Source organism: Lynx canadensis, chromosome B2, assembly GCF_007474595.2.
Source record: "Lynx canadensis isolate LIC74 chromosome B2, mLynCan4.pri.v2, whole genome shotgun sequence".
Classification (NCBI taxonomy): domain Eukaryota; kingdom Metazoa; phylum Chordata; class Mammalia; order Carnivora; family Felidae; genus Lynx; species Lynx canadensis.
The window spans coordinates 16,169,713-16,195,129 of NC_044307.1; the positions used below are offsets into that span (position 1 = coordinate 16,169,713).

The 25,417-nt window shown below is 41.7% G+C and overlaps 1 long non-coding RNA gene across 1 annotated transcript; it reads left to right on the forward strand.

Annotated features, from left to right (window-relative positions):
• The first annotated feature begins 1,171 nt into the window (after positions 1 to 1,171).
• On the forward strand, positions 1,172 to 3,616 carry LOC115513283. The gene is made up of 3 exons (XR_003968650.1): positions 1,172 to 1,254; positions 2,125 to 2,208; positions 2,780 to 3,616. It is a non-coding gene; the product is annotated as an uncharacterized LOC115513283 (long non-coding RNA).
• The last annotated feature ends 21,801 nt before the right edge of the window (positions 3,617 to 25,417 follow it).

A 25,417-nucleotide genomic window follows, 5' to 3' on the forward strand; every position in this document is an offset into this window, starting at 1 on the left:
CCAAATCAAGAGCTGCATTCATCATGGGGGTATTTGGAGACTAATGTTGTCATAGCTCTGTGCCCATGTTTACAAGCTGTTTGAAAGCCAGCTTTAAGATCATTGATAAGAAGTTCTATCAAAAGTTAAAATATTTTTCTTATATTACTAGGCAACACAAATAAAAATTGTTCCCAAGGGTCAGAAAGATTGTAATATGAATGCATCAATATGCTCCACACTAGGGAGAGAAAAGAATCTACAGTCGGGCAAATCCACTGTATTGAGAGTTCATTGAGAGTCTCAAACTTAATTTTAAAAGGGGATTTGGATATGAAAAACAAACAGGAAGTCACATTTTTGGCAAATGGGGAGAAATTCAAATCCCGAACAGTGGCAAAATTCTGCATTTACAACAGTTGAGTGGGCTCTAAATTTGCAAACATGCTATTTGAGCCCCTTGTCAAAGAAGGGGAAAATGCTTTAAAGGCCAAAAAGCAAAGTCATGTAGGACATTAAGAAGTTGTTTGATTTTTTTTTTTTTCAAACTAAAGACTCTGATGAGTTATGTGTAAAGGAATCAGAACACAAGGATTAAGCTTTACTTAAAACAAACATAGGTTTAAATGTGGGGAGAGAGCTATGGGCAAAGTTTGTTAAGAGCTTCCCTCAATCCCAAATATTTGCACAAAGGGTTGATTTTTCCAGAATGCAAGTTCTGTGTCTAGTGTGATGGCATCATTCACTAGAAATTGCCATTCACCTGGTGTTCTTCCGGCCCAAAGAGAGCTGCCATTTGCACTCTAACACTTGTCTTCCCCAAATGGTAATTGATTGCTTTCTACGCCATGCTAGCGCTCGTTGACAAAAGCAGACTCGGAGAGCAGAAAATAGGCAGCTCCATGTTCTTGAATTTGAGGCGTGTTCTGTGCCTGAACAGCGCCTATAAACATTACCAGGTGCATCTTGTAGGCATTGTTTCCAGAATGGCCATCTCACAATGCTTCTGATGCGTCTCCAACCACTTTGGCTTAATTGGTTTCATGTGCCATTCACTCTAATTTTGTGGAAGGCTGGTTTTTCTCTGGCAATGGGTGACATTTTCCTGGCCCGGCAATCACATGCCTGGGAGGTTTCTACTTGAGTGAAGGCGAATTCTGGCCAAAGGAGCCTGGCTGACACGCTGGAGGCTCAAATCCTCCAGACACACAGAGTTACAGACAGAGAACAACTGGCGCCATGCTGTGCGTTCCCACCCATCTTCAGCACGTTAGGGTGAGTCAAAGGTCTTCTCTTTGTTTTCAACAAGTGAAATTAGGTCTCGGGGATTTAAATGCCGAGTTAGAGCTCAGCTCAGAGAGTAAACGGGGAGACTGGAATATAATCATCTAAGTTAAATAATTGGAGTCATGGGTCTCCACCGTCTCCATACTTGACTGTGCGTTGGAATGGCCTAGGAAGCTTAAAAAAATGCTGATGCCTGGGTCCCATGCCCCAGAGATTCTGGTATAAGTGGACCACTATGCAGTTTGGATATCTAGATTTGTTAAAGCTCTCCAGATGATTCCGCTGTGCAGCTGTAGTAGAACGCCTCTCGGCTGGGGCTTCAGTTTTGATTATCATAATGAAGCGAATTATTGGAATACGATCATGAAACTCAAAACTAGCTGCATATTAGAACCACCCGAGGTGAGTTTTAAGCTACTAATACTGCCCGGACTCCCCTCAGAACTTCTGATTCACTTATATAATATTTACTATGGTCGAAGCTCTGTTCTAAATGCAACGTATGTATATACACACATACAATATATTCCTTGGCCTAAGTTCTAAGTGTGTTCTAAGTTACTGGTCTAAGCTCTGTAATAAATGTGTGTGTGTGTGTGTGTGTGTGTGTGTGTATGCGTGTGTGTGTGTATTTTTTTGCAACGAGCCTATAAACTAGTTACTTTTAGTAGCTACCTCCAAAATGGTTCCAAGTGATCCTTGCTCCCTGGTACCAGGGTGTAGTCTCCTCCCACATGGAATCAGGGTTGATCTTTATGACCAATGAAATACAGCAGTAGTGATGGTGTATGACCTCAAGTCTAAGTCATAAAATGCATTGCAAGTTTCATTTGGTCTCTTGGGTGACTTTCTTTGAAGGAAGTGAGATGGTGTGCCATATGGATTCTCAAGCAGTCCAGTAAAGAGGACTCTGGGGACCGAAACCAAAACTTCCTGCCAAGGGTAAGCACCATTTTGTCATGTGTGTGAGCAAACCACCTTGGAAGTGGATCCTCTAGTCCTAATCGAGCCTTCGGATGACTGCAGCCCTAGCCTAGAGAAACCCTGAGCTGGAAATACCAATCCAAGCTGCTCCTGCATTCCCACGCAGAAAAACCATAAAAGATCTTAAGAAGATCTTTAGAAAGATCATATTTCATGTTATTTGTTATGCAGCTTTAAGATGACACTATGATTATTATTATTATTATTATTTTATAGTTGGGGAAACTGAGTCATAAGGAAGTTAAGTAACTAAGTTAAAATTACAGAGCTATAAAGGGTGTACTTGGGGACTATATTAGGTAATTTGTTTTCAAAACCTGTTCTCTTAAAAGATGCAATGAAATTGTTCATGCACATTGTCATGTCTCGCTTGATGGAGAAGTTACAATGGCAATAATAAGCCAAAGAAAGTAGGTGCATGCAGACATCTTACACATTGTGTATGCATTGCCAATCGTTTCAGAATTATTAGACCATCAAAATGCTGTCCTTCCCCTAATCATCCTCCACTTTCTCTTCTTTCCTTTAGCACACAGCGTTGAAGGAGCTCTTGGGGGATCAACCATTCCAACCCTATGGGTTTTTTTTTAACCAATACCCCAGAACACAGTTATGAAGTCTATGTTGCAGATGGGTCAACAAATATACTTCATATATTTTTTTTCTGCTTTAAATTAAACCTTTATTTAGGTTTTACAGACTTTGAGAACTAAGCAGCTGTTTATATTTTAAAGAAATCCTTCTAGGCAGTGTAGAAAACATTCAGACGTTTAAGAGGCAGTAAGACCTCTGCTCTGTGTTTACTGGGTAACTTTGGGCAAAGCACTGAATGTCCAGTTGCCACTCAGGGATTCTAATTACATTGTGCTTGGATGGAGCCTGCACATGGGGTTTTGTAAAGCCCTCTATATAATTCAGAGTGCATCCAGAATTGCAAACTACTGATATAATCTCTTATAGTCTCGGTTTGGAGGTAGTAATACGGAGCCCTTGGTGGTTTTTGTGAGGATTAAGGATAAGTAATTAAGACGAAGCTCCAAGCATGGTGTTTGGCAAATAGCTGGTACATGATGGATGCTATCCAGGAGTATTTGAGGTTTGTTTTAAAAATTTTTATTGTGTTACATAAAGATTCAGTACTTGCTTAGATACGTCCATTCATTATTTTTCCCTGGTGAGTCCTAAGGCTTTCATATTTAGAAATCCCTTTCCCTTCAAGTGTCTTATGAGTTCATTTTTATGTTTATCCCACCTATCTGGAATTTACTTAAGCATATAATGCAAGGTGAGGCTAGGAGTTACCTTTTTTCTAAAGAGTCCATTTTCCCCTGACATGCCCTAAATCCTCTCCTTCAGCCATTGATTGGTAACACCTTCTTAGTTCTGTATTGGGTTTTTAGGTATATATCAGCATCTATTTCTGGAACAACTACCCTCAGAAATGGATTGTTTCTTTATTCTTGTTCTAGTTTTTTAAATGCTTAATTATTAAGGCTTTGAAGCATCTGTAATATCTGTTGGATTAATTCAAACATTTACCACCTTTCCTTTATTAACAATTTCTTCCATATTCTTGATGGAGGTATCTGTGAGAGCATCAAGTTCTTACCCTGCCTTCAGTAATTCTTTGTCAGCTAACAGAATCCTTCAATTTCCCCATTAAGTTACCCCAAATGGAAAGAAAAGTATACTATTTACTCAGGATCAAGGGATATAATCCAAAGCAGCCTACAGAAGGCCAACATTCCACTTGTCTAAGGTTCCATTTTTAAAATCCAAGCAACTTTGCCATCTATCTTATAATGTATTTACCTTTTTTCTTACAAATAGACTTTATCTTTATAGCTGTTTTAGATTCACAGCAAAATTGAGTAGAAGGTAGAGAGATTTCCCATGTATTTATTCCACCACCTGTATAGCCTCCTCCATTATCAATGGCCCCACAAGAGTGGTATGCTTGTTGTTATTCGTGGAGCTGCACTGACATATCATCATCACCCAAAGTCCATAGTTTACGGTTCACTTTTGGTGTTGTATATTCCATAGGCTTTGGCAAATATGTAATGACCTATATCCCACCATTATAGTATGATACAAGAAGAGTTTTCACTGCCCTAAAAATCCTCTGTGCTCTGCTATTCATCCCTACCTCCTTCGCATTCCTGGCAACCATGGTCTTTTACTTTCTCCATCTAGTTGGAATCCTACAATATGTAGCCTTTTGAGGTTGGCTCCTTTCACTTAGTAATGTTCATTTAAGTTTCCTTTACGTCTTTTCATGGTTTGATAGCTCATTTCTTTTTAGTGTTACTTTTTTTTTTCCTTCTTCAAATAAAATAACAATTCAGTAGATAAGATATGTGTTTATCCTGTTGCTTCAAGTAGCACTTGTTCCTTTTGCCTATCGTATGTGCCCTGGGAGTAGCCCAGTTTGGAAACCAGGACTTATTGGAAAAAGGCAAAGGTATATTACGACATACTCAACCCCTTTTGACCTATCTCTTGTTAGTTTACAGACTCACTTTCTTCTTTTAAAAAATTTTTTTAAGGTTTATTTATTTTTGAGAGACAGAGACAGAGCACGAGCAGGGGAGGGGCAGAGAGGGAGAGGGAGACAGAATTGGAAGCAGACTCCAGGCTCTGAGCTGTCATCACAGAGCCCGATGCATGGCTCAAACTCACAAACCTGGAGATCATGACATGAGCCAATGTTGGATGCTCAACAGACTGAGCTACCCAGGCGCCCACAGACTCACTCTCTGCCACACGTCAAAGACACTCAAAAGCCGCCACTATAAAACAATTTGCAGTTCCTCCATGACAACGCTATGGATAACTGGCTAACATCTTTTCAGTTCTTCCTATTTGATATCGCAGCATATGTAGATCATGCATTAAGGCCACGTGGTTGTTTTAAAATAAGTCCACAAATTCTTGTTTCTCCTCTTTTCCAAAGGCGGGACTGATTCTCCTTCCTTTGAGCATAGATCATATTAGACACTGGGGAAGTGACAGTGTGAGACTTTAGCAATTCGGTCAAAAGGGCAACTTCCTCCTTGTTTTCTTTTTTGGATCGTTTGGAAGCCAACCGCCATGTTGTTAGGATGCTCAAGCAGCCTTGGAAAGAGATTCACATGGAGAGGAACTTAGATATCTTTCCAGGGGCCAGCAGTGATGGATGATCATTTTGGAATCAGATCCTCCAGCCCTCTCAACCCTACATGACTACCGCCCCAGATGACATGTTGACCACAGTTAACAACACTCCTGAATTCCTGACCCACAGAAACTATGTGAGATGATAAGTGTTGAGTGTCATTTTATGCAGCTGGATTTGGGGTAAGGTGATGTGATGTGCAGCAGTCGATAACTATTTAAATTTCACAATAATCTGAGATCATTTACATTATTAATCCCAAGTTTTCAAAAGAGGAAACTGAGGCATAAAAAGATTAATTTACTTGTCCCAAGTTACTTCCCAACGCACAAAATCCAGATTTGAACCCAGTGGTCTGAATGCAGTGCCCTCGACCTTACCTCATAGTGCATTCCATGCCTCTGTGCTTTTCTGCACAGTGAGGCTTCAGACCAACTTATTCCTCCAACTGGTTCAACCTTAATGAAGAGTATAGAGACTGAAATAGAAAACGATCAAGGTCACTACAGAAAGCAGAATTAAATTGATTTTAAAAAGTCAAAGTAACTCTACTACTAAACCTGAGAGAGCAAGTGAGAGTGTATTGCAGGGTATGCAGTATATATCACTTCATTTTAACCTCATATGATTGCTTTGCCTCCAGTATCCTCTGTTTCAGGAAATTGAGGACGACCTACCAGACTTTAAAATAAAAACCAGTGGGGGAAAACTTCAGAGCTTCTAAGATCATTTCTTCTTTAGCCCCTAATTCACTTATATGCCTCATTTCCTGCTATTCCCCTCCTTCATTTGTATGCTCCGATCTATAGAATGTTTCCTCTATTTCTAAAATAGAACATGGTACATGTCCATGCCTCCTTCTAAGCCACTCCTCTGTTTAGAATGACCACTGTTTTTCTATGAGTATGGGGAAAAACACAATTATCTATTAAAATGAAACTTTCAGTGTTCACTCTCTATAAAACATTTACTGATTTCCCCAGAATTAGTTTTTTTAAGTTAAATATTTTAGAGTGGATCTAAAAGAAAGGAAAAGTTCCTCCACTAGTTTCTCTGATCCCCACTCCCAAGAGATAACCATGTTTAACCTTTTATGTTTAGATCTGTTGTTTATTGCCACATTTATAAGTAAAGGTATTTGTCACTGTTCTGCATTATTTTTTTACCACTTTATGAAAGACAAAGATTTAGGTCTTATACTTTTCCCTATTTCCCTAATGGTCCCCAATTTTTCAGGTACATTGTTGTTGTTACTTGGTAGGCTCATCTACTATTTTTATAACTTTAATATGTGTAAAACCATTAGTTTCAGTCCCGTTGATATTAGGCAGTATATGTTAACTCACCAGTTTGTAAAATGACGATTATGACTCGGAACCAAGACTTGCAAACTGGATGGGCCATGGTAGACTGCTAAGACTTTAACTTGGGACTCTCTGAAGCAGTATACCTTAGGAAAAAACAGTGAACCAGAAATAAGATAAAACTGAAAACCAGCCCTAGAAACACCTCCATCTCTTAGAAGTGAACACAAATCCTCTTTAGAAAAAACATAACACGCCAAGCCTCAACTTAATTCTACAATGTGTCATAAACAATGTCTAGCACACAACAAAAATAACCAGAAATATTAAGGAAGAAGAAGAAGAAGAGAAGAAGAAGAAGAAGAAGAGAAGAAAGAAAAAGAAGAAGGGGAAGGGAAGGGGAAGGGGAAGGGAAGGAGAAGGAGAAAAGAGAGGGGAGGAGAGGAGAGGAGAAAAGAGGAGAAGAAAGAGAAGAGAAAGAGAAGAGAAGGAAGAAGAGAAGAGAAGGAAAAAAGGAAAAGAAAGAAGAGAAGGAGAAGAGAAGCAGAAGAAGAGGAAGAAGAAGAAGGAGGAGGAAGAGGAGGAGAAGAATTAGAAGCAAAGAAGGAAAAGAAGGAAGAGGAAAGAGGAGGAGGAGGAGGAGGAGGAGGAGGAGAAAGGAAAAGAGGAACACTATTCAATAGATGATACCCCTAGGGATTCAGAAATGGTTACTCGACACAAATTTTAAAATAACCGTGTGTAATATTTTCCAGGAATTAAAAGACAAGATTGAGAATTTCAGCAGAGAAGTGGAAACCATAACAAAGGAAAATCAATAAGCAGCATTTAGAATATTTTGATTATAAAGTGTGCTTACCATAAAATAAACTGGTGTGATTGGAGGTAAAATAAATTCTATGCCTTTAAATCTGTGCCACTCAGATTGAAAATGTTATAACAACAAGCAATAAGTGAAACCTCTTTTCTTTCACCATATATGAATTTTTTTTCACCACACTTAAATTCCTCTAGGCCATGCAAATGTCTCTTTGCTTCATATTTAGATACTATTAGTTATGGGTTATTCCTGTAGTTTTTGACTGTCATTTTTTGTTCTGTTTTTGCTGAGAAGAGAACTATAAGTCACCTCTCCTACATAAATGAGATAGCCCAACTTATTAATTACATCATACAGTTAAATTACAATATTTTTATTTTCAGATGATTTTTTTCTCAGATGAACAAATATTCATGGTGAAAGTTGGACCTAAAGTTTTCTTTGTCTGCTGCTGCATAGTTACCTCCCAGTATTTTCTTTTGTATACCCGAATTAGCTCCCCTTCTCTTCAACTCCATGTTCTCTTTGGGTATTCTTCCCTTGTATTGTAGCTAATTCTCAGGCAATTTTTACAACTATGGTGCATGGGAGTTAAACTTTCTAAATCTTTGCATTTCTGAAATTCAGAGTGCAGACTCCTAAAATGATCGTATTATTTAAACTACTCTGAGATTTAATATAATGTGTCTGGTTTACTTCCCTCCGCCCCCAACCATTTATTCCGTCCAGGACTTAATCTGAAGATTGGTGAAATTACAACCTTTAGTTCTTAGATCATTCTTTCATTTTCTTTCTTTCTCTCTTTTCTTTTGGATTTTTTATTACACAGATGTTGGACCCATTGTTCATCTTTAAAGTCTTACTAGTTTTCTAAATTTTTCATCCTATTTTTCTTCCTATTTACTTCAGCCTTTTATTTTGGTTATTATTTAACAATATTACTTTATGCTTTTGTTTCCCGAATTCTTCCTTTTGTCAGAAAGCTGTATTCATAATTTAAGAGACCATATTTCCAGTCACTCTGACAGTAAAATGGTTAAAAACAAAAACCTTATATTTCTGTTCTCTTTTTTTCTGCCATTCTGTCCGATTTATCATTTGTATCATTATTATCACTACTTCCTTTCTTGCAATTGTTTTCATAAAAATCTCTGTTATCCTTGAGTATCTGGTTATGTTTTTGAATGAAGATTATGTATTTTTTAACAGTAGGAAACATCATTTTTTTGGCCATTGTTTAACTGTTTAAACCTATTATGAAATTTTGTAAATTATTTCTTCTCTAGATAATGCATTCCTTGAAAGCAGTGCTTTATTTATTTTTGTATAACCAATACCAAGCAGATACATGGGTCATAGTGAGACTTAATAAATTAAGAAACTAAAGAAAGAAAAAGAAAAGTTATGTAATTTGCCCACAAGCTTCCTAAATGCACAAGGATAACATTTTTAGAAATTCAATTATGACAGGGCGCCTGGGTGGCTCGGTTGGTTAAGCAACCGACTTCGGCTCAGGTCATGATTCGCGGTTCCTGGGTTCGAGACCCGCGTTGGGCTCTGTGCTGACAGCTCAGAGCCTGGAGCCTGCCTTCGAATTCTGTGTCTCCCTCTTTCTGACCCCTCCCCTGCTCACACTCTCTCTCTGTCTCTCGAAAATGAATAAGCGTTAAAAAAATTTTTTTAAGACAAACATTGTCCTTCCCTCACACCCATCCACCCCCAAATTTCTGATTCAATAGGCCTGGTGTAGGGCCCAAGTATATGTATTTCTGACATGTTCTCTAGGGATGCTGATACTGCTGGTAGGGGGTTGCATTCTGGGAACCAGCGCATTTGGTGTCTATCAATGTGACAGATGTGGACAACAGCTGAGTTTGAAACATTGCCCCTGGGTTCCCTGAAGAAGTAATAGGTTTCTAGTAGGTCATGAATAGACAGGTGAGGAATTGGAGGAAAAGGTCATGTTTGGAGATAAGAATTTGGATGTCAGCTTATACAAAATACTACATATAAAGCCATGGGGATGGACAAGATTGTTTAGGTAAAAGGTAGGCACTGAAAATACATTAAAAAGAGAAGAAAGTTAACCAGTCTTCCTGAAAAATATTTTCATCACGTCACTTTTTGAACAAAACTATAATCGCTTCCTATTTTGACTCTGTGGTTCTCAAACTTTTGAATCCAATATTCAGATTTTAGAGTGTTCTTTGTAGGTACAATAAAATGCTTGTACACTTAATTACACTATAATATTGGGGACACTTTTGCTACTATAAATAATCATCGCTAATACCTATTGATGACTTCTTCTGTTCAAGTACTATTCTAAATGCTAGCTAGCTAGCTAGCTAGCTAGATGATGATAGATAGATAGATAGATAGATAGACATTTAATTCCAAGTAGTTTTTATTATTCCCATCATTATCATCACTGTCCTCTTCCTCATTCTCTACATGAGGAAACTGAGGCACAGATATGTAAAACAACTTCTTGAAAGTCATATAGTGGTAAGAGGGGGAGCTAAGATTTAAGACAATCTTGCTTTGACTCTAAGGTCTGTGTTCTTAGTTATTCTACCTAACAGCTGCCATATCTGATTGTAATAAATATATGTAACAAATTAGAGGCCCAAGCAGAAGCCTTCCTTAAAACAAAGCAAAAAGGGGGCACCTGGGTGGCTCGGTCGGTTAAACCGTTTGACTTCGGCTCAGGTCACGATCTCACAGTTCATGAGTTTGAGCTCCACGTCAGATCCCTGTCTCCCTCTCTCTCTGCCCCTCCCCAACTTGTGCTCTCTCTCAAAAATAAGCTCGGTCTCAAAAATAACAAAGCAAAAGGCAAGCTGTCAGATTTCAAATGGTTGAATGGCTCTTTGAGTCCTAAGGTCTTTTAGAATTAGACTAGAATTAGACTAGAAACAATCATCAACAATCCCTGAAAGTTAAAAAAAAAAAAAATATATGGGTTAAACAAACAAACTTAGAGGCATCATGTAGAGTGAAATAATTTGATCTCCTAACTTACTTCTGTAGTGCAGTTGCAAATAAAACCACATCATTTTATACTAGTTTTGAAATGCCTTGTCCAGCTGGGGGTTCTCCAGGGTTCCTCAAGATCCATCATGTTGCTGTAGACTCTTCTGTCTACATTTCAAAGCCTATCTTTGCCTGGCCACATGTTAACTCTCGATTCACTTGTGAATGTTCACTTGTGAATATTCTTTGTTTGTTTTTAATTCTGATTTCTGTTTCTTTGTTTGATTCAGTGATCATTTCTCACGGGTTATGAACAGAATGGCCTCTTTCCAATGTTTGTGCCCTTAAGCCTGCTGAGAATGGAATCCATCTCAAAGACCACTTCAGGTCTTACTTTGTCCTGTGCATTTCCTCATGGATCTGATTCCCCATTTATGTATTCCTAACCCTAAGTATTATCATCCTGAATCACTCAAGTTAGATCTTATTGCCTAATGAGGTCACTTGTAGGAGTCTTCTTCCTTAGCAAGATGGGAAGTACTTTGAGGGTCTCGATCAAGGCTCACTTTTTTTTTTTTTTTAAATTTTTTTTCAACGTTTTTTTATTTATTTTTGGGACAGAGAGAGACAGAGCATGAACAGGGGAGGGGCAGAGAGAGAGGGAGACACAGAATCGGAAACAGGCTCCAGGCTCTGAGCCATCAGCCCAGAGCCCGACGCGGGGCTCGAACTCCCGGACCGCGAGATCGTGACCTGGCTGAAGTCGGACGCTTAACGACTGCGCCACCCAGGCGCCCCAAGGCTCACTTTTTTATACACAGAAAGTAATTAGCACTGGGCGAGTGCATGCTCTACAGATAATGGTAATCTGCTTAATTTTCCCCAAGGTATGAAGTTGGGTGCTTATTATCGGTCAATTTTGATCCTTTCTGCCTTGTCCAAAACATCAAGACCAAAAAAAACGATTGAAACACAATTACTAAAAGAACAGATTAAGTAAGTGGGAAGCTTATCTTATTAATTCTAGTAAACTATTTAACATAATAAATAGGCCAAGTGGAAACTATCATTCCATCATGAAACTGGTTAATAACAAATATTTGGATTCTAAACAATACTACTTTATACTATTAAAAATGTTTTCAAGAAGGAGAATCTTCTCACAAAAATGTGGATGAGCGACCTGCAGAAGCTCTTACTTTCAAAGTAGGAGATTGAATAGCATTTTGTTATCTACTTAATATTAACTGAATCTTGGTCACGTTCTGTCACTGGATCTGGATTATTGAAGGGTCGTTGGAATTTTATACTAATAGAAAAGATAGCACATAGGGTGGACAGAAAATGAAGGTGCCTTATGTTTTCCAAATGTTACCAAACACAGAAATGCAGTTCAATCCCTGAAGTTCTTCCTTATTATTCACATTTGGGTCAGAAGGAACCCCACTAGCTCTTCTCAATAATTTCAGAATGTTGCAATCATCGTCCCTTTTGTTGATACTGACCCAGAGGGTCTGAGGCAATAATTGCCTCCAGCTGTTTCTTGTGGTGACTGTTGAAAATACTTCAGTGCAAACTGAATGAATGGAACCGAGATGTTAATTCGTTACTGAGATTCTTGAAGATATGGGTTGTCAATAAACAACTTTGTCCTCCCATCCTGTTTACCTTTTTAAAATTTTAGCCGCCCTGCAAATCTACTTCTGGGTTATCTCTTATGTTTCTGTTTACTTTCGTGATCCTCTGAATGACATAGGAGGCAACAAAAGGAAATATTATTTTGGACTGTTTTCTTTCTTTTTTTTTTTTTTTCATGTTTATTTATTTATTTTAGAGAGAGAGAGAGAGAGAGAGAGCACACTCGCATGCTTGAGCGAGGACACAGGCAGAGAGAGAGGGAAAGAAAGAATCCCGAGCAGGCTTTGTGCTGTCAGCGCAGAGCCCGACGCGGGCCTCGATCCCACGAACTGTGAGATCATGACCTGAGCCTCAATCCAGAATGGGACGCTTGACTGACTGAGCCGTCCAGGTGTCCCTGTACTGATTTCTGATTAACCACAAAGATACAGGTAAATGGAAGCTGGTGAGAACACACAGATAAAAAATTTCTTCAAAGAGGACAGGACAGATACCACTCCCTTAACGAAAAATTTCCTCAGCATTACCGTCTGGAATGCTCTCTCCTTGGTATGAAACACCGCGTCACCTGTAAAAGTTTTGGCAAACCATTTGTTATTTAAAAATTGATTTTCTGTATACCTATGACTTGTTCCTCAGTAGATATTTCAGTTCAAATATTTAGTTTCTTGCTACCCAAATGCCTAGTATAGTGCCTTCAAAAGAGCACACACACAATAAATACAGTTGATTAGCCGACCATAAACAAGGGTTTTATTTCAGCCAATGGACGTTCTATAGTATGGCATGTAACTTGAAATTTCCTATTGAACCGTATGTTAAATATGTAAGGATTCTCTTACCTAAAGGCATCCTAGAAAGATGGATCTTGGAGCTGGCATTAAAAAAAAAACCCATCTGGTGTTGTTTTCAACCTACATTAATGTACCTCTCTAGACTGTCCTTGAAAATAGTCATGAAGCCTCGGTTGAAAGCATCCAGGGACAGAAAAATAGCCAAAAAATTCCCATTCTCTTTTTGTGACTATCCCACAAAGCAAAGCATCATCTTCAATCAACCTTTTCGAAAAGAATCCCAGTTTTTACACGTGTGCTCACACCTACTCCTCGTTGAACCCAGACGGCAATGGTACCTGCTCGCATGTTCCTCAGTCAGAATAGGCTTTCCTGAAAAATCGAGACGGTTCAGAAATCCTTTGAACAACCAGAGATTTATAGCTGCCAGTTAGTCGTGTGAGAATTCGTCAGTTCAAGACAATGTGTGCAACAATCCGGTAAGTGTTTGCGGCCTCTAGAAATAAGGGACAATGTCCTCTCTTGGCAAGGGGTCTCGGCTAGCTCCGTGGAGCCACAGGTAGAATGCAATTTGGAAAGTTGTGCCGCCAATATGCTTCAGCTGGAGAAAAATCTGTCGTGAGATCCTTATCAGACATCCTTTTATTGTCTCCCTAACAATGGTCAGCGGTTCCACAAGCAGGCACTCGGATGCCTTTCTGACCAGAACAGACCCTGCCAAATAATAAGAAGAAGAAGAATACGGGTTTCCCCCACTGTCTGAAAGTAGAGTGTTCCTAGGAAGGCTTTCGCACACCGAAATGGCACACAAGTGACAGGGCAAGTACCGTGTCACAAAAGCGAAAATCCTCTTGGATTTCTCTCGGTTTTTGTGAAAACAGGTCCGGAAGTTGGTCTTTTGTAAGAGGAAAGCGGCCTAAAGCAACTCCAGTAGCGGGGAAGGGGCGGGGGGAACCTGTCCAGGAATGCAGGAGGGGGACCCAGTAGGAAGGTGATGGGGAGCTTTGGGGGTCACGATGCCACTGTGGGGACAGTGAGATGAAGATAACGTCTAGTCTGTGCCCTACTTCCTCTATTCATTGGCAGTCATTTGAGATAAGATGGATTTTAGACCTGCTGCATTAAAACCATGTGAGGGGGGTGTCTGGGTGGTTCAGTCAGTTGAGCATCTGACTCTCGATTTCGAAACAGGTCATGATCCCAGGGTTGTGGAATCGAGCTCCGCCCTGGGCTCCTCGTTGAGCACGAAGCCTGCTTGGGATTCTCTCTCTCCCTCTTCCTCTGCCCCTGCCCCAGTCCCGCTCTCTCTCTTTCTCTAAAAAAAATAAAATTGAAAAAAAAAATGATGAGAAAAACCATGAGAGGTTTTTTGTCGCTGTTGTTACCGCTTTGGCTAACGACTTGTTTACAGGACTCTTATTCCAACCGTAACTATTTTATGACAGCTGGTCAGGAACGCTGCGACAAGAAACATGAGCCCTCAAAGCCCTCAAAGGATAAATTTTGGTTTTGAGGGCTGTACGGTGCTAAATTCTCAAGGCCCCTCTGCCCGTTTTGTTCTGATGCTATTCAAGATCGGGTTCTCTCGCAGGTCGTTTTAAAACAAGAAGCTGTCCGTGCCTCTTGCGCATATCGCTGTGAGGTCCTAGGGTGGCCCCGAGAGGCCAACTTCCAACCTCACCCTAGCAAGGAAGGACACGCTGGGCCCCAAGAGTCCTGCGTGTTGGTGCCGTTCCTTGTTGCCAATACGCCACTGGAGGTACCGAGCGCAATCTTTCTTGTTCCATCTCTAGAAAAGACTGCCGCGTCCTCTGGGTGGTCACAGGAATAGAAAGAGTAAGTTACACGCGGCTTCTAATTGAAGGCTTTGAAAAAGAAATGGCATGCTACTACTATTTTTGAGAGAGAGAGAGAGATGAGAGAGAGAGAGAGAGAGAGGCACAGAGAGAGGGAGTGCACAGAATCTGAAGCACGCTCCAGGCTCTGAGCTGTTAACACGGAGCCCCACGTGGGGCCTCGAGCGCACAGATGTCGAGATCATGACCCGAGCTGAAGTCGGATGCTTAACTGACTGAGCCACACGGGCGCCCTTAATTTGAGGATTTTTTTTTTTTAATTTTTTTTCAACGTTTATTTATTTTTGGGACAGAGAGAGACAGAGCATGAACGGGGGAGGGGCAGAGAGAGAGAGGGAGACACAGAATCTGAAACAGGCTCCAGGCTCTGAGCCATCAGCCCAGAGCCCGACGCGGGGCTCGAACCCACGGACCGCAAGATCGTGACCTGGCTGAAGTCGGACGCTTAACCGACTGCGCCACCCAGGCGCCCCTTGAGGATTTTTTATCAGCTGGGCAAATAGCCAAAATTATTTGTTTTACTGTGTTTCATCAGAGGAAATCGGTCAGCTCCTTTCAAGCCTTATGCTTCAACATACGAAGGGCTGGACCCTCAAGTATAAACATGAGTAAGTCTGTCCGATGCCTGAGTGGCCTCCAGTTTCCATGAGTGAGAGCCTATGTCACTATAGTGTGGCAAGCACGGCAGGGATGGGTTTTCACCGGGAGCTGTGGGGAGGGGTATGCAGCGGGCGCAGGGGGGAGGACTGCACTGAGGGATGACCTCCTGTGCTCATGCCTTCTTCTCCATCCCTGAAGAGACAGGGTTAAGTTCAAAGCAACCGGAGATTTTGACAGGACAGTAGCAGACTGTTTACTGAGTCAAACAGTATTTCAGCGCTCGGCCCTCACTTTTAGATCGATGCTCTCTGTCTTTGTCGTAGCTTTTCTCCTCCCACATAGTTCTTCCTTGTGGATTGCTTGTCCCTTTTCTTCTCTCCCATATGTGCAGTGGATACAACTCTGAACCTAAAATGCTGAGATGAGATAAAATGGCAAAATGCAGTCCTCTGTCCTGCAGTTCTGGTCCGTATCTAGGAGATTGCCTTTGTCTTGGGGGTGAACATTTCTGTCCCGTTCTCACTCCTGAGAGTGTGCAATTGCCTTAGAAATGTACGGGAGATAGGGAGAGACGGCCGTTGCCACAGGTGGGGTAGGAGAGAGTCCCAGAACTGGGAATATTGGTTGCTCATCTTAGAAACATGACTTCGTTGTCCAGGCTTTGTCATGTTTGTTGATAGTTTGTCACGAGGGTGAGAATAAAAATAACCTTGTTCAAAATTCTGACTCTCATGCTGTTAATCCAGTGTCACAAGCATGTTGGCAGAGATCCCATTGGGACTTGGATGGTAGATGGTGTTGTTGACTTGTTCTCGTCGTTTTTAAGCAAGGTGTGAGTGGCTGGAAGAATGCAGGGCTGCTGACGAGGATTTGGGAAGAGATATGTGAGTCTCTCCCACCATCAGGCCTCACGCAGCATCTGGGTCCTGGCTAGCAGCGCAGAGGTAGAGAGTATGAAAGGGTGTTGGTAGCAGTAAAAGTTGATGCAGATACCGCAATAGCACTGAATGTTGTGGTCCCACCCCCCCAAATTAATATATACAAAGCCTAATCCCAATATGATGGTATCTGGACACGGGACCTGTGGGAGGTGATTAGATCACAAGGGTGGAACCCTCATGAATGGGGCGAGTGTCCTTAGAAGCGGCCAGAGAGCTTGCTTGCATTTTTCCCCATCATGTTGAAGCTACAACACGAAGTTGGTCTCTCTGCAACCCGGAACCAGACTCTCACTGGACACCGTATCTACGACAACTTGATCTTGGACCTCCCCATCTCCAGAGCGGTGAGAAAAAATTCCATTGTATATAAGCCACCCGGTCTATGGTATTTTGTTATAGCAGCCTGAACTAAGACAGAGATGGACAGAGAAATGACCACATTAGCGACGACATTGGAGTGGAGATCCATGAAGGATCTCCATGCTGTCATAGGCTCCCGAAGACACAGACATGCCTGGTCTCTTTTTCTCAGATGCTATGGGGCCTGTCTTTCCCCATTAGTCTATCTGTAGAAAGAACCCCTGTCTCGACCCTCCCTGACTTGTCTCAGTAACCAAAGGGTAAGTGTATCACTGGCTAAGGGGATAACGTATCTCTGGAACCTTCCATGTTGGCTTTAGGGATACATGGAGGACAACGGAAATGACAGAGCTGAGGTCTAGCAGGATTGACAGACACAGAAACATATCATTTCAATATTAATACGTGATCCATACTAAGACCCCATCAATCCCAAGGAGCTGTGGCTGAATGTACATTGGTTTATTTGGATTTTTGGATTAACCTTATGTTGCCCGATTGACCACATCCTCAAGACTTTTTTCCCATTCCCTCCCTTTCCCTCCCCTCCCCTCCCCTTCCCTTCCTCTCCTCTCCTCTCCTCTCCTTTCATCTTTCTTTTTCTCTTAGCATTGTGTGCTGAGACAGAACTTGGTTCTTGGTTTGGGACAGTGGTTGACATACAACACAGAGCAAAACAGACACAAGTACATGGTGAACCAAGCCAGATAATTAAGTACTTGCGTTGGAAGAGGCTGAGGGAAGGAAATGCAACCTTGTGTTCATGTGCTTGGCTGGACTGAGAACCACTTCAAAGCCAAAGAAGCTTCCTGAGATAAGCCCTTGCCGTGGGGACCCCCAGATGCACCAAGTGAGAAAAGATGGCCTGCTACTTAACTTTTATCCTTCCAGTTTCAAAACAAACAAAAAACAACGACCTCAACTATAGGCACTGTTCCAAAGTTAGGTGGTAATTCTTTATCCCTCAAGCCTCAGAGGTGACCAGTCATGGGGCCCAAGTGTGATTTCTGTGTGTCATGCATTCTTCCAAATGCCTTTGTACACATATTGTCACAGCCAACTCTCCTAAAAGACAATGTTTTTTTTTTTTTATTACACCCATTTTATAGATGAGGAAAACCGAGGCCAGCGATTTAGGCCACTTGCCCAGGTACTTCCCTATAGCCAGGAGAGGGTAAGTAAAGACATGGCAGAGGCCCTTCTGGAAGCAGCTATGCTCACCACTCTACCACCAATGCGAGGCACTTCTGAATAGGCCCAGTTTCTTTCCTGAGAGAGAGAGAGAGAGAGAGAGAGAAAATCTGGATCTGTTGTCGGGAGTCCTGTGACAGCTGGCAGGAGCCAGTGATAGTTTCCAGCTTAAGTTTGTACCTTTCAACCATTCTCCTACCCCCCCAACCCCACCCCAAAGCAGACTTTATCTAAGGAAGGAGCAGTCCTGTGATGTCAGGGAACCTGAGAAATCTTCCTAGTCCTCAAAGTGTCACTCCCATCTCTGCCAGGGGGATATGACCTTCTCTGTACCGTTGGAGGAAAATGGGATATGGACAATTCCATCCAGAAAGGTAGCGATCAACCTAAGCCAATAGTCACATGTCAGGCAGAGATCAGCACCTCTTCTGAGTGCAAGTGTCGGCAGGAAAAGAGTCAAGAAACTTTGAGAAAAGCTCAAAGAGGCCACACAGAGTAGAGAAGACAGCGGGAGGGAGGAGCTGGAACACAAACATCACCGATGTCCAAGAGTGCCTCGGCCTGACTCATGCTGACTGGGCAGCCTCAGCTACAGCAGGGCCCCTGCACGGGGCAGGGGCGACAAGGGGTGCCCTCAAGTCTGTCAGGTGTAAGTAGCCTCAGAGTCTGGCCGTGCAATCCATAGCCCGTGCCTCGGTCCCTTCTCACCTTGGTGCCCATAAGATCATGAGGCCTCCGGACCACTGCTATTGTTGCATTTTCCTCTGTCCCTGGAGGGAGCCATGTAAATTGCCAGAGCCATGTAAATTGTCAGATGGCATCTGACAAGCCCAACCATTTTTAAAAGGAAGGGGGTTAGGCAAAGCTCTTTCAGTTGCTGGAATTAACATCCTCCACTCATTCCACAAACCACAGCTAATTCTCAACCACTGTGAAGGCCCGGGCATCGCAGTGCCTGTCTAGTGGTTAGGATCCCTAGGTTTTCTTCTTGAGCCTTGTTAGGAATGTTCTCGTAATTACTGATTCCCTGAAGATGAAGGCTATTAAAGAAGTTCCAACTTCTCTCTCTCTCTTTTTTTTTTTTTTTTTTTTACATTGGAAAGCTCCCCTTTTACAGGTGCATAGCGATTGTAAAGGAAAGCTATGCCAGAGATGAGAGATGGCTTGTTTAAAAAGAACAAAAAATTATAAAAAATTCAAAAAAAGAGAAAGAACGCAAAACATGAAAAGTCATCAGAAGGAAAAAAAAAAAACAACACTGACATGGAGTGTTCGCTAACAATCTTCTGTCACTACTTAGACCTTGAGCAGGGGAGGGACATAGGAAAGGAGGAAAGGACAAACAGAAAAAGGAGAAAAGCTGTCTGGGTTTTTGCATGCTTTGGAAGAGGTATCTTCTTTGACCCTGACCTCTGAGGCCAAAGTTCAGAGGTCTTGGGTGAACCCATGAATCAGAACCTCGCTCATTTCCATACTTTCCTTTGATCGAGAAGCCCCTAACCTCCCGGTAATCTATAGGACTAATGTGGCACAGTGGTGGCCCCTCAGACAGAGTGCCGATTCCAAAATGAGGATCCTTTCCTGAAGGCTTGTAGTCAGGAGCAGAGCAAGGCCACTGATGTCCATTGTATGTAGACTCAACTTGCTAAGTAACTTATCAAAAGTTACACAAACTTTGCAGCCATAAACCAAGGATAGTCTATTAGTGGATGTTACTGAGACTCTAATTTCTTTCATATTCTACCAAAAAAAAGGGGGGGGAACCTTCATGGCCGCACTCCCCGGGCCCTACCGTGTGGGCATACATGCCGATATTTTCGAGAATTCCGTAAATTTCGAGAAGGTGATTTTCAAAGCGGTGCCTCAAAATTTTGTTTTGGTTGCAGAGAGTTTTCCATAGCGGTCATGTTTGCTTTGCAATAATAAATTGCTCTTGGCTGGCTTCATTATTACCAGTCTGGTTTGATGTAGTTTATTTGATTGGCCCTATCATGTGCAGTGATGAATTTTTGTATCAAGTTTTTTCCCCCCTATAGTTTCCCAGTTACTCAACCAAGGTACATGTTTCTCGTTCAAATATGACCCACCGACATCCTTGTGCAAGAGTGGATAGAAGTCCCAAAATGTGCTTGGATGGCAAAACCTCGAGGTGTTATGTACCATTGTACATTTATTCTATTTAAGTAATTTGCAACTTACTAACAAGACAAGGTAATAACGTTACCTGGTGTGTTTAGGTTTATAGATGGCTTTATAAACCATCTTGCAGTCACGTGGATAAGCTCATTTGTTTTTCACACACAGGAAGTAAATGATCCTTATATATCGTGAGCGAGAGGTTTGCTGCAATGTGTTTAGTTTCTTTCTCACCATTTTATGTAACCAATAGAAAGTGGGAATAGGGCGCCTGAGTGGTTCAGTCAGTTGAGTGTCTGACTCTTGATCTCAGCTCAGGGCTCGATCTCAGTTGTGAGTTCCAGCCTTGTGTTAGGCTCTGCACTGAGCGTGAATATCCTACTTAAAAAAGAAGAAAGAAGAAAGAAAGAAAGAAAGAAAAAGAAAGAAAAAAGAAAGAAGAGAGAGAAAGAAGAAAGAAGAGAGAAGAAAGAAAGAAAGGAAGAAAGGAAGAAAGAAAAGAAAGAAGAGAGAAAGAAGAAAGAAAGAAGAGAGAGAGAGAAAGAACGAAAGAAAAAGAAAGGAAGGAAGAAAGAAAAAAGAAAAAAGGAATAGACAGAAGAGGTAGGTTTTTCTTGCTTAACTGGATCTTGATCTAAAAAAACTTATCAGGGACACCTGGGTGGCTCAGTTGGTTAAGCGTCTGACTCTGGATTTCGGCTCAGGTCATGATCTCACCGTTTGTGAGTTCAAACCCTGCATGGGCCTCTGTGCTGACAGCACGGAACCCGCTTGGGATTCTCTCTCTCTCTCTGTCTCTCTCTCTCTGTCTCTCTGCCCCTCCCCTGCTCGTGTTCTCTTTCTCAAATAAATAAACTTAAAAAAATTAAAAAGTTTCAGACCAATATTACCTTCCAGTAGTCTGGAACAAAACATTTTAAAACTCTTTAAAAATATCTTGTGTCTCGAGGTTTACAGTAGGATCCAAAGGACTGGAAAACTACACACAATAAATCTGCAGAGTATGACCCTCCCTTGTTCCCACCACTGTACCTCTACTTAAGGTCTAAAGAGTACCGCCCTACGTTGTCTTTAGCTCATTGGGACTACCCCTAGAAACACAGGAAAGGAGGAAATCAGACTCTAACTTTAAATAACTTTGTGTCATTACAATAATGATGTATGCCCATGTTCAAAATTTTGGAAACCACAACAGAACCCAAAGGCAAAACTGTTAATGACCCAGCCATTCTACCACCCACTCTTGACATATTGGGATATCAACCTGAGTCCTTATTTTGAACAACAAAAAAAGGTACAAATATAGATTTTTGTTACAGATTTAGAATCCTTCTGTACATATTGTTGTAAAGCATTTTTCCTTAGCAATACATCAAGGACATTTCCCCCAAGTTACTGGATGTTACTTTCTAAAACATCATTTTTTTGGTTGTAAAATAAATGATCATATAAATATATCGTCTTTACTTACACAATCCCCCTGGGTCCAAGATCTTGTTGTTGTAGAAACAATGCCACGTTATCTCGGTAGCTACATCTCTGCTCTTACCCAGAGCCTCCGTGATTAATTTCTAGGAGTGGAATCATTAAGCTGAGAGTCATGCATATTCACCGAGCTTTTGAAACATTTAGTCAAATGCCTTTCAGAAAGGGGGTCACACCTTTTTTGTTCATTAGAGAAAAATGTGAAATGTTGCCTAGTTTCCTGGCTCTTCTGGAAGGTCTGTCCCCGGACCAGGCTGAGTGAGAACTGACAGGCCAGCTTTGCGAAGGCCACTCTGAGTAGTCCTGCCATGACCTTGAACTACAAGGACTACCGTTACTTCATACCCATTGTTGGGAATCTAGAATGCAGTGGGAAGGGTACCGGGCTTGGAGACAGAATGTCTGAGTTCAGGTCCTGTGCCACATGCTAACGACGTGAGAAAATTAAGCAGATGATCCATATGTCTGGCTTGTCTTCTTTTGTAAAATGAAGGATTTCTTCTAGATGATCTCTGTAATGTCTTGCAACTCAAAAATTACATAATTCTAGGGCACCCGGGTGGCTCAGGTGGCTAAGCGTCTGACTCTTGATTTCGGCTCAGGTCATGATTTCACGGTTCATGAGATCGAGTCCCGAGTCAGGCTCTGTGCTGACAGTGGGAAGCCTGCTTGGGATTCTCTCTCTCTGCCCCTCCCTCACTCATGCTCTCTCTCTCTCTCTCTCTCTCAAAATAAGCAAATAAATATTTAAAAGTATTATATAATTCTGTCATGCTTTAGACAAACCACCAATCTATCCACCAGACAGATAACTTGAAAGATAAAAGATAGTCCATGTTTCACAAATGTCACATGAGTTTTATCACCTCCAATGGGTGCTATTCACAAATAACAAGACTTGGATACTCTGAAACCAACTGTATTACCGATATGGGATTCCTCTGTCACGGGCGCTCTAAAACCTACTGCGTGCACACACAACCTTTTATGTTATGTTTCTCGATCATGACCTGAAGCAGAGGTGAGAAGTAGGATCCGATTCGGAGCAGTGAATTGTCCGAAGTCAGCAACCAACCCACTCACCCTAAACAGAGGCATCATGTTCGGAAGTTTTTCAACTGGAAAATAGCCCAGAAATGATACAGTCTCTTAGCCAGATTAAAGTAGCAGTTCGAAGGAGGTGTGTGAGCTGAGATCGGCTTTCTTTCTTTGCTATCGGTGCTAGTTAATTACGCGCACCTAATACTTTGCTTCTCCGGGGGCAGGTGAGGACAAAGATATAACCCACTTCATGGTGGATCTCTGTTGGTTTATCAGCCGTCACATGGCTTCTTCTGCACTTTGGTTTCCTAAATTGAAAAGGGAAAACGTTTGTGGGGTGCCTGGGTAGCTCAGTTGGTTAAGCATCTGACTCTTGATTTCGGCTCAGGTCATGATTTCACGGTTCGTGGAAGCGAGCTCTGTGTGGGGGCTCTGTGCTGATAGCATGGAGCCTGCTTGGGATTCTCTCCTCTCTCTTTCTCTGCCCTCCCCTCACTCATGCTCCTGTGCACGTGTGTACTCTCTCTCTCCAAAATAAATAAATAAACTTAAAAAAAGAAAAGGAGGGAAAAATGCTCAATTCTCTTTTAACCGTGAGGACTATACTTTATTGAGAGCTTACTATGTGCCAGTGACTGGACTAAACACTTTACATACATCAGCTGATAGAGTAAAACAACCCTGTGTGAGAGGTACAATTATCCTATTAAAATAAGGCAAACAAGGCACAAACAGGCTAAATTATTTTCCCAAAGTCATACCCGTAGGGAATGGTAGGATTGGGATCTGGACGCAGGTCTAACTTCAAAGCCAATAACACGGTCTACAAAGACCCAAACAAACAAACAAAACTTAGAAAATAAAAATAAAGTGTTATAAGTTTCTGTGAATGAAATAGAATGCATTCTATTTCTTCACGATGGTTAAGTCTGTGATACTGCTTTATCAGTGTTGGTCTTGCCCTACTTCAACCAGATCTTAAACCACGATTTCTATGTTAGCATATAAACTTTGCAAACATCTCACCCTACAAGTAACATTGGGTCCCTTAGACCAATGTTTCTCAAGATGATTGACCTGTACGTGCAGTTTGAAATGAATTTTGTATCGTGATTCAGTACACATTCTCACACACGTATATACGAAGCCAAACTTCATGAAATAGTGTTGTTCGTATCATATGAAACACACCCTGTTTTCTATTTTGCTTTATTTTATTTTTCATGCTATTTGTGATGCAATAAGATGATGTTGTGACTAACGAAACCTGTATTTCGACACAGTGCCTTGTACACTAAGGATCTGATTGATAGTGACCATTCCCTCTGGGCTAGGGGGCAATTCCTTCATTATTTCCACTCCCCCCGGTCTCTGCCTCTCTGATGCTCACCCCCCCAAGAAAAAGATCCACTGCTTCACATCAAATCTTTGAATTTTCCAAAACTTTCCTTCATTTCCTATGCCAAGGGAAGTCTGCCCTCTAATGATGCAAAAGCACCATTGATTTCAAAGATTCAGCTCCTCAGAAATAGACGAAAAAAGGAGATTCTGAATGTAAGAGGGTTGAAAAGAAGGTTAGAGTTAACAGAGTCTCAACTCTTTATTTATTTATTCATTCATTCATTTATTTATTTATTCCAAAGGATACAGGAGTGCTGATGCATAGGGGCACGTGTACCCCAATGTTCACAGCAACACTATCAACAATAGCCAAATTATGGAAAGGGCCCAAATGTCCATCGACTGATGAATGGGTAAAGAAGATGTGGTTTATATGCACAATGGAATACTACTTGGCAATGAGAAAGAATGAAATCCTGCCATTCGCAGCAACGTGGATGGAACCGGAGGGTCTTATGCTGAGTGAAATAAGTCAGGCAGAGAAGGACAGATATCATATGTTTTCACTCATATATGGATCTTGAGAAACTTAACAGTAGACCACGGGGGAAGGGAAGGGGGAAAAAAAACCGTTTCAAACAGAGAGGGAGGTGACCCATAAGGGACCCTTAAATACAGAAAACAAACTGAGGGTTGATGGGAGGGTGGGAGCGGGGGGAAATGGGTGACGGGCATGGAGGAGGCATTTATCGGGATGAGCAGTGGGTGTCGTACGTAAGCGAGTCTATTCCCGAAGCCAAGAGCACACTGTATACACTGTATGTTTGTGGTAGGGTCCCCCTCCTTAAGAGAAGGAAAAAAACAAACAAACAAAAAAACCCAAAACTCAAGGAAACCTGGTTATACGCGTACATGACAACATCCCTCACGACCTTGGAACGTGAGACAACTTAATCAGACTGCATGTTTGTGTGTTACCATATACGGGTGACAAAAAAGTGGGGAAATATACAAAAAACTATGCCACGTGGCGCTCGGGGCTCAGTTCTTTGGGTACAAACCCAACTGAGGGGTGCCGGCAGGAATAAAGTTGCTTCCTGGAAAGAAAAGCCTCGGTGTCACGACTCTCCGTGCCCGAATCCTGCTACAGGTTAGCTAACATGACAATAAAATTATATTGAAAATAAATAAATAAGGTTTTTATTTAGAAGGAAGCGACAACGGAGGCCCAGAGAGGCATCTGCCCGCATAGTCTCCTATGGAATGTCTGCCCCTAAGAGAGGGGGACGTCTACATCCCAGTGTGGACCAGCAGGGCTTTCTCTGGGACTCTGACACCTGTCTTTGAACCAGCAGCAGCGAGCCAGGAGAAGTGCCGGAAGGTATATGCCACGGCCCCCGCTTGGCGATGGAAAACAAAATCGAACCCATATTTTAAGGAAGACCCTTTAATCTGGACTTGAGGGAGCCAAGCCGGAGGATGAATTTGGCCTTGATTCTGAATATTTTGACCCAAACGACAGGAGAC